The following is a 7,947-nucleotide window of genomic DNA, read 5'->3' as shown; positions in this document are numbered from 1 at the left end:
AAAATCTAATTTCTTGCTATAAAAAGCCACACTGTCGGGTGGCTGAGTCAGTTAAGCATCCAACTTTGGCTCAGGTGATGATCTTGTGGTTCGTGAGTTCAAGCCCTGCATGGGGCTCTGTGCTGAGCCTGCTTCAGATTCTGTATGTCTCCCTCCCCTGCTGGCTCTCTCTCTCTCAAAAATAAATAAACGTTATGGGGCGCCTGGGTGGCTCAGTCGGTTAAGCGGCCGACTTCGGCTCATGTCATGATCTCGCGGTCCGTGAGTTCGAGCCCCGCGTCGGGCTCTGTGCTGACAGCTCAGAGCCTGGAGCCTGTTTCAGATTCTGTGTCTCCCTCTCTCTGACCCTCCCCCGTTCATGCTCTGTCTCTCTCTGTCTCAAAAATAAATAAACGTTAAAAAAAAATTAAAAAAAAATAAATAAACATTAAAATAAATAAATAAAAGGCTACACCATCATTAAAAAGTGACATATTTGAGGAAAGTTAGCCTAACCAGAAATAGAATGATTAATCACACCTAGCCAACATCTCATCTTAACATAAATATTATGTTAAATTTTCAGTACCCCATTGTGTGTCAGGATGTTAAGAGTATTTTCAAATAAAAGGCCACAGCCTTTTTCCTGGTCCATATTCCTGGTCCTGCACACCACTTTTCGTCAAGCAGTAGAGTCTACTTTCCTTCTTCTTGAAGTTGAGGTGACCACTGTGAATGTCGCCTAAACAAAGACAACGCGGCAGAGGTAACACTGCAAACTTCCAAGGCAAGATCACAGGAGTTCTCTCTGGCTCTCAGTCTTGGGACATTCACTCTTCCAACCCAAGGATGACATTGTGAGGAAGCTCAGGCCACAAGGGGAGGTCACATGTAATTGTTCTCGCTTGACGGCCCCCCAATCAGACTCAACTGATGGCAGCATCACCACCAGAGCTATGAGTGAGCAAGCCTTGAGCCTGCAGGTGATTACAGGCCTTGTTTTCAAACCGCCCCACCTGAAGCCCGAATGAAGCAGGAGCAAGCTATTTCCACTGCGCCTGGCCTAAACGACAGGGCAAAATAATAATTGTGGTTATTTCCGGCCACAACACCTTGGGTTGTTTGTTACACAATAGACAACCAGACCAGTCAAATACTATATTATCTCAATCCTGTGTTCATTTAATCCTCCTAACAACTGAAAGGTAGGTATGATTAACTCCATACTGCCAGCGAATAAACAGGCATTGTGCTAAGCTCTGGAAATACATTAGTGAAGATGGCTGACATGTTTCCTGCCTTCACAAGCTTGCAGGGCACACTGACTATGTTCCTTTCCTTTAGAACCATAAGCCATTGGGGGCGCTCCTGACCCTTCACCCCTTCACTATACATACGAGAACGGAAATCATGTGTTTCCCAAAACATTGTCTTAATCATAATACTCTCCCACAGGAATAAATTAGATCATGTGTTTCTCTTGGCTTCAGATGCAGTGTGTGTGTGTGTGTGTGTGTGTGTGTCCTTGCATTAGAATTTTACAGACTGAGTCTTAAACGATAATGGTTGGCTTTCTATTTTTCATTTGATCCTCTTAAATATGTTTTAAACTTTCTTATTATTCAATAAGAATAAATATACAAATAAAAATATATTTATAAAATCTAAAATATAAAACCTAAGTACATGTTTACTGAAGGAAAGTTAGAAAATACAATTAATACAAAACTAAAATTATACAAAAGTGACAATATGGACATAGGCATCCAGAAATTTGTTATGCCTACCTACGTATATCTCTGTCAAATGGTGGAATATTGCTGAGGGACACAAGACTTGTAATTTCTTGCATTTTAACCTCATTCACATTAGTACTAGAAATGAAATGATGGACGCTTAAAATCAATGCAAGTAAGGGGCGCCTGGGTGGCTCAGTCGGTTGAGCGTCCGACTTCGGCTCAGGTCACGATCTCATGGTCTGTGAGTTCCAGCCCCGCGTCGGGCTCTGTGCTGATGGCTCAGAGCCCGGAGCCTGTTTCAGATTCTGTGTCTCCCTCTCTCTCTGACCCTCCCCCGTTCATGCTCTGTCTCTCTCTGTCTCAAAAATAAATAAACGTTAAAAAAAAATTTTTTTTTTTAAATCAATGCAAGTAAAATCAACTTGACTTTGAAAAGTGTGATGAGTCTAAAGAGGACTCCCTTCAATTATTTTTTATTTTCTTTCACTTCAGGAAACTAAGATAATTCAAATAGAGTATCCCTAATGTTATAGGACTCCTCAACCTCTTGGCTTATGTGTATTCCTGTATACTTACAATTATCTCAGACCTCCAAGTTCATTAACACATCGGCTGTGACTTTGAAGCCTTGGCTATGGAAGTTGTACTTCACCCATTAGCAACATCCCACATTCTCAGATGGCAACCTCTGGATTCCGTTTTAGCTGATTGTGGCAATCTGGGTTTCATTATTTAAGAGAGATAAGATGACAGATTGGGCTGGTTCCCACTATCTCAGAATAGCAGCCTTAAGTATTTGGAAAATGTGAACACAAAAATATTTAGGGATTTGAAGAGTGAATGCTATTTGCTGTCTGAAAGAGAAAAAGCAGAAGATTATCACCCACACAGTGTTGATATTGGGTTTTATCTTCCTGAAACAAGCAGACTATGGGTGAAAGAGTCTGGTGCCATTTACGGTGAGACTGGGACTTAACTCATATCTCCAGCATCTCTCATTTGTTTCCAGCTTCATGTTTAGTTAATAACAGTAGAATCTGTAGATTCTGTAAAATCTGTAAAAGAGTAGAACATGTTTTTAGTAAATACTGTCCAGATCTGCCAGCGATTTCAGCTGCTTATGGCCATGTAGAAATAGAAAGCAGGAAAAGCAATGAAGAGGAAAAGAGCTTTCAATGAGGGAATGTTCAGAAAAGTTTCATAGGTTACAGTTCAACTGTGAATTTCAACTTACTGCACCTGTTCTCTTACAGTATTCACACATTAATGAAGAAATGATCCTGGAAAAGAAATCATTTTGGATTATCTTTTTTTTTTTTTAATCACATGGAGGGTTATTTTTATTTTTATTTTTTTAATGTTTATTTATTTATTTAGAGACAAAGAGAGAGAAAGCGGGAGCAGAGGAGGGGCAGAGAGAGAGAGAGAGAGAGAGAGAAGGAGAGGGAATCCCAAGCAGGCTCCACACTGTCAGCACAGAGCCTGACACGGGCCTCAATGTCGCCAACTGTGAGATCATGACCTAAGCTAAAATCAAGAGTCAGACACTCACCCGACTGAGCCACCCAGGCAAACCTGAGTGATATTTTTAATATCCAATGGCTCATCTCTTACAATCTTTATTTCTTTTTTTTTTTTAATTTTTTTTCAACGTTTTTTATTTATTTTTGGGACAGAGAGAGACAGAGCATGAACGGGGAAGGGGCAGAGAGAGAGAGGGAGACACAGAATCGGAAACAGGCTCCGGGCTCCGAGCCATCAGCCCAGAGCCTGACGCGGGGCTCGAACTCACGGACCGCGAGATCGTGACCTGGCTGAAGTCGGACGCTTAACCGACTGCGCCACCCAGGCGCCCCTACAATCTTTATTTCTAAAAAGAATTCTATTCTCAACTACTAAACGTGGCTCTACACTTAAGGGACTGTCTTCCTTCAGCAGTGAATGGAAGCCATGCACATTAGGTCTTAGCTCTAGCAAAGATCAGTCCTCAGGAAGCCTGCATTCTTGCCATCCCTCATATGATACTCTGCATTTAAATTAGACCACCCAAATGGAATAGAAATGTGACCAGCGGTCATAAGCGTAGTAGAAAATATAAAGCCAAAATTGAATGACCCAAGAGATAGTTGCTGTTTATACTCTCTGCTTCCTCATGGTGTTACATGTGCATAAATAAAAGTACCAAAGATAGGAACAGAAGGCCAGATTGAACAGCTGGGAAATGTATGACAAATCTATAGTCAACTCACCTTCTGATTTCATTTCAGTTCTTTGCACTGAACAGTCCCAGTTCTATAGCAATTCATAAGCTTATGGGAGAGTCATTATCTTGCTCTGCAACACTAACTCATTTTGGGGCGAAATAGGCAGTGAGATTGCAGGAGGTTACAACAGTTGAACAAAGGAAAGCCAATTCAATATTATTTTTATCTGACCGGGCATTTTAATGTCACTGGGAACAAAAGAGTTCTCCTCTTTCCTTTTCTTAACTGTGACCATCAAGGAAGACTTAGAAATGCTATTATAATTATGGCTTACGTTTCATAATTTCTTGATTCCCTGGAGTATATAGAAAATGAAAAGATAATGTTTTACCTTGAAAGGCTGAAATGGAAAAACCTCCTGTTCGTGAAATCTCTCTGGAATGTAGTGATTTGTGTGATTGCAATCACAGAGCCAGCTAAAATAGCATACGAATTCTCCAATGTCTTCCTTCTGTCAAAAAGAACATTTCATTGAAACTACCTTTATAGCCTGGAATGGCTGTCTGCTTTCCAAAAAAGAGTTCTAAATGGCTATTAAGCAACCAGTAACTCTGCCTAAATGTGGAGCAATTAGAACCATTTTCAAAGTTTTGAAAGATTGTTCTAACCTCACCCCTTCCTTTGCCAAGACTTAGATGGAATCAAGAAAATAAGAGGCTTGGAGATGAATAAGACTGAAGACGTAAACGAGTCAGCGCGATGTTTGAAAGGGAAGTATGTCCGCACCTTTGGAGCAATTTTTGAATTTTTAATTATTATGATTAACTCTGGAAAATGGGATGTCATACATCACAGAACATTTCCTCCATTAAAAAAACAAAAAGCCTCATCGCATCAACCTCAACCCACATCATTATGCGTCTATGTAAGGCCCATCCTTTTTAAATCATTTTTCTCCACTTTCATTCTCTGTAGTGTGGTCATCTTCTCCAATGTGCTTGATATGTGTTCATATGTATGAATAGACACTTATAAATATACTTTGTGTGTGTTAATTTACATAATGGTATTGTGGTATAGATACTCCGCAACAAAAACAACATTTTGCTTTTAAGATCTACCTCTTTGGCTCTATGCATATCAGATGCTTTGTCTCTATCACTGCATAGTAGTCCGTGGTGTGCAGTCACTGCTTTCTTTATCATTTTATCTTTTATCTTTATCATTTTCTCTTTATCATTCCCCACTACGGACACTTCGGTGGCCTCAATCTCCACCACAATAAGCAACACTTGATGAATATCTTTGTACAGTCTTTCATGGATCTGTAATGAGTTTTTCTTTTTCTTTTTTTAGCTATTGCTATTTTTTAAGTATATTTATTTATTTTGAGAGAGAGCGTGCAAGTAGGAGCAGAGAGAGAGGGAGAGAGAGAGAGAATCCCTGGCACGCTCTGCCCTGTCAGCGCAGAATCCAATGCAGGCTCAAACTCACCAATTGCAAGATCATGACCTGAGCTGAAGGCGGACACTTAACTGAGCCACCCAGGTACCCCAAGAATTTTGCGAAAGTATGGATCCAGTGGGGCAACTGGGTGGCTCAGCTGGTTAAGCATTTGACGTCAGCTCAGGTCATGGTCTCGCAGTTCGTGAGTTCAAGCCCCACATCGGACTCTGTGCTGACAGTTCAGAGCCTGGAGCCTGCTTCAGATTCTGTGTCTCCCTCTCTCTCTGTTCCTCCACCTCTCACTCTCTCTCTCCCTCTCTCTCAAAAGTCAGTAAACATAAGAAAATTAAAAAATTTAAAACTTAAAGTATGGATCCAGGAGTAGGATTCCATAATTATATATGCCAAGCTAATTTTACTAAGTAACCTCAGCCCTACCCCTCTTGCTTCTCCAGGACAGCCAGGCCAGTTTCCTCTTCCACCGACGGTACACAGTTTGCCTCCTCACATTCTCATTAATATTTGATGTCCTTCTAATTTTTGATAATTTAATGGGAATAAGGTAGCACCTTGCTGTTTTAACAACGCTGAGATTTTCCAGGGAGGTTGAGTTCATCTTGCTTGTGTGAGAATAGTTACATTAAGTACGGGCTTGCTATTGCTTCAAAGTTTGAGAATGGGAAAGAGAGTCTGTATGAGTGTTGAGCCGAAGGAGGTGCTCCAGACAGATGTGGATGCCCAGCTTAGACTGTTCCATCAGTCCTCCCAATGATTCTGTAAACTGCACATACCATTTAATAAACCCCTTTCTGCTTAAAATAGTTAGAAGGCATTTTCTTGTTGGCAACTAAGAAGACTGGTTTATATGGTAATCGGTACCATAAGTGGTTGCAAACCCTCAAGGAATAAAATGGGAATCAAGGATAGGTTATTCAGATAGGTTAAGCGTGAAAGCAGTGAGGATCTGCTTCCCATTATAATATAGGTCACTACAGCATTTTATCTGTGGACTTCCATTTTTCCATATACATTTTGGAATAGATTTGATGATAGTATCAAAAATACTCTTGGATTTTTAGTAAAATCATATTGAATTTATAGAACAATTTGGGGATAATTGACATTATTACAATATTTTGTCCATCAGTGAACATCGTATGGTTCTCTATTTGGGTTTTATTTTATGACCCATAATAATATTTTTAAAAGTTCTCCATAAAAGCTTTGTGGATTTTTGTTGGATTATTTTCATTTCTGGGTGATGTCCATTTCTCCTCTAGTCCAATAATAATCCTGTTTGATATACAGGAAATTATGAACCCTATTTTGTTAACCATTATAACCACATTATATGACAACTGTAAAATAGAAAGGGAATGACAAAGAAAAAAATTAAAAAACTTATTATGTATAAATATCTACTTACAGGTTTTTTAATGCTCTTCTGGATGATGCCTGGATTTATAATGCATTTTCTAGTTGGTTGTTGCCTGTATAAAGAAATAGTATGAGCTAAGGATACTATCTACACTCTCTTATTCAATCAGCTTCCCAGTTGATTCAACTTTTTAAAATGTAGATTGATCTTTTCATTTTCAAAAAATGACTTTCCTTTCTTCCCTTCTAACCCTTAAACTCATTTATTTCATTGCCCTATTTTGCTAAAACTCTAATGCTGTGTTGAACGGGGTCAAGGATAGAGAAAGTCTAGTCTTGTCTCCAGTCTTAAAGGGAATGCATAATAAAAGAAAGATGAATAACTTTGCAATCTGGCCTCTCCATTTGCCACCCCTTTTCCAAGATTTGTCTCCCTCAATTGTAACCAGCTGTCCTTGGAGTGTGCAGTGCTAGAGAAGGAGGGAAGGTGGGGAAGCCCAGGCCCTGTTTAGTTGTTTGCACTCATTTTATTCCTCCCCATCTCTCCTCAGCTCAAAGATCACCCTTGCATTAATCTCATTGATCTTGGCTTCTAATTTGCTGCCTCAAGTTTAGACGGAGAAGGCAAGAGCCAATCAATGCTCTCTTTCTATACCCATGCTATCTTCCATCACCTTTCCCTTCCGAGGCTCTCACTTCAGCTAGGGCTCAGAACGGAGCCAACTTCTGTCTCTCCAGGGACTTTTCGGTTTTTCCAATATTTTCTTAGATCCACCATTTTCTTTCTCCCTTCTGTGACATCTTCAGGATTGGGTTTAGAGTAGGGCTCCAGAAATTCCTTCAGGTAACATCTTAAATTTTTGCTATCCTGGAATGTTGTCTAAAAATGAAAAGATAAGAGATAAAACTTGGTTGACAATGTAATAAGGAGGTAGCCACAACCTGCATGCCTACTGCATTATCTGTGAAATGCTATGAAAGTTGGCCTCAGGTGCCTGGGTAGCTTAGTCAAGTGTCCAACTCTTGATTTCAGCTCAGGTCATGATCTCACAGTTCGTGGGTTCAAGCCCTGCATCGGGCTCTGCACTGACAGCTCAGAGCCTGCTTGGGATTCTCTCTCTCCCTCTATCTGTCTCTGCTCCTCTCCATACCCCCCGCCCCATCAAAATAAATTAATTAATTAAAAAAAAATAAAGTTGACC

At 40.1% G+C, this 7,947-nt stretch overlaps 1 long non-coding RNA gene across 1 annotated transcript; it reads right to left on the bottom strand.

Moving 5' to 3' along the window:
- Positions 1-3,552: 3,552 nt before the first annotated feature.
- On the bottom strand, positions 3,553-7,614 carry LOC107180840. Its single transcript, XR_006218219.1, has 3 exons — positions 7,420-7,614; positions 6,795-6,858; positions 3,553-4,433 (listed from the first exon to the last, which is right to left on the bottom strand). It is a non-coding gene; the product is annotated as an uncharacterized LOC107180840 (long non-coding RNA).
- Positions 7,615-7,947: the final 333 nt, after the last annotated feature.

Source organism: Panthera tigris, chromosome B3, assembly GCF_018350195.1.
Source record: "Panthera tigris isolate Pti1 chromosome B3, P.tigris_Pti1_mat1.1, whole genome shotgun sequence".
Lineage (NCBI taxonomy): Eukaryota > Metazoa > Chordata > Mammalia > Carnivora > Felidae > Panthera > Panthera tigris.
The sequence above is the reverse complement of the archived record's forward strand: the minus strand, read 5'-3'. Positions and strand labels throughout refer to the sequence as shown.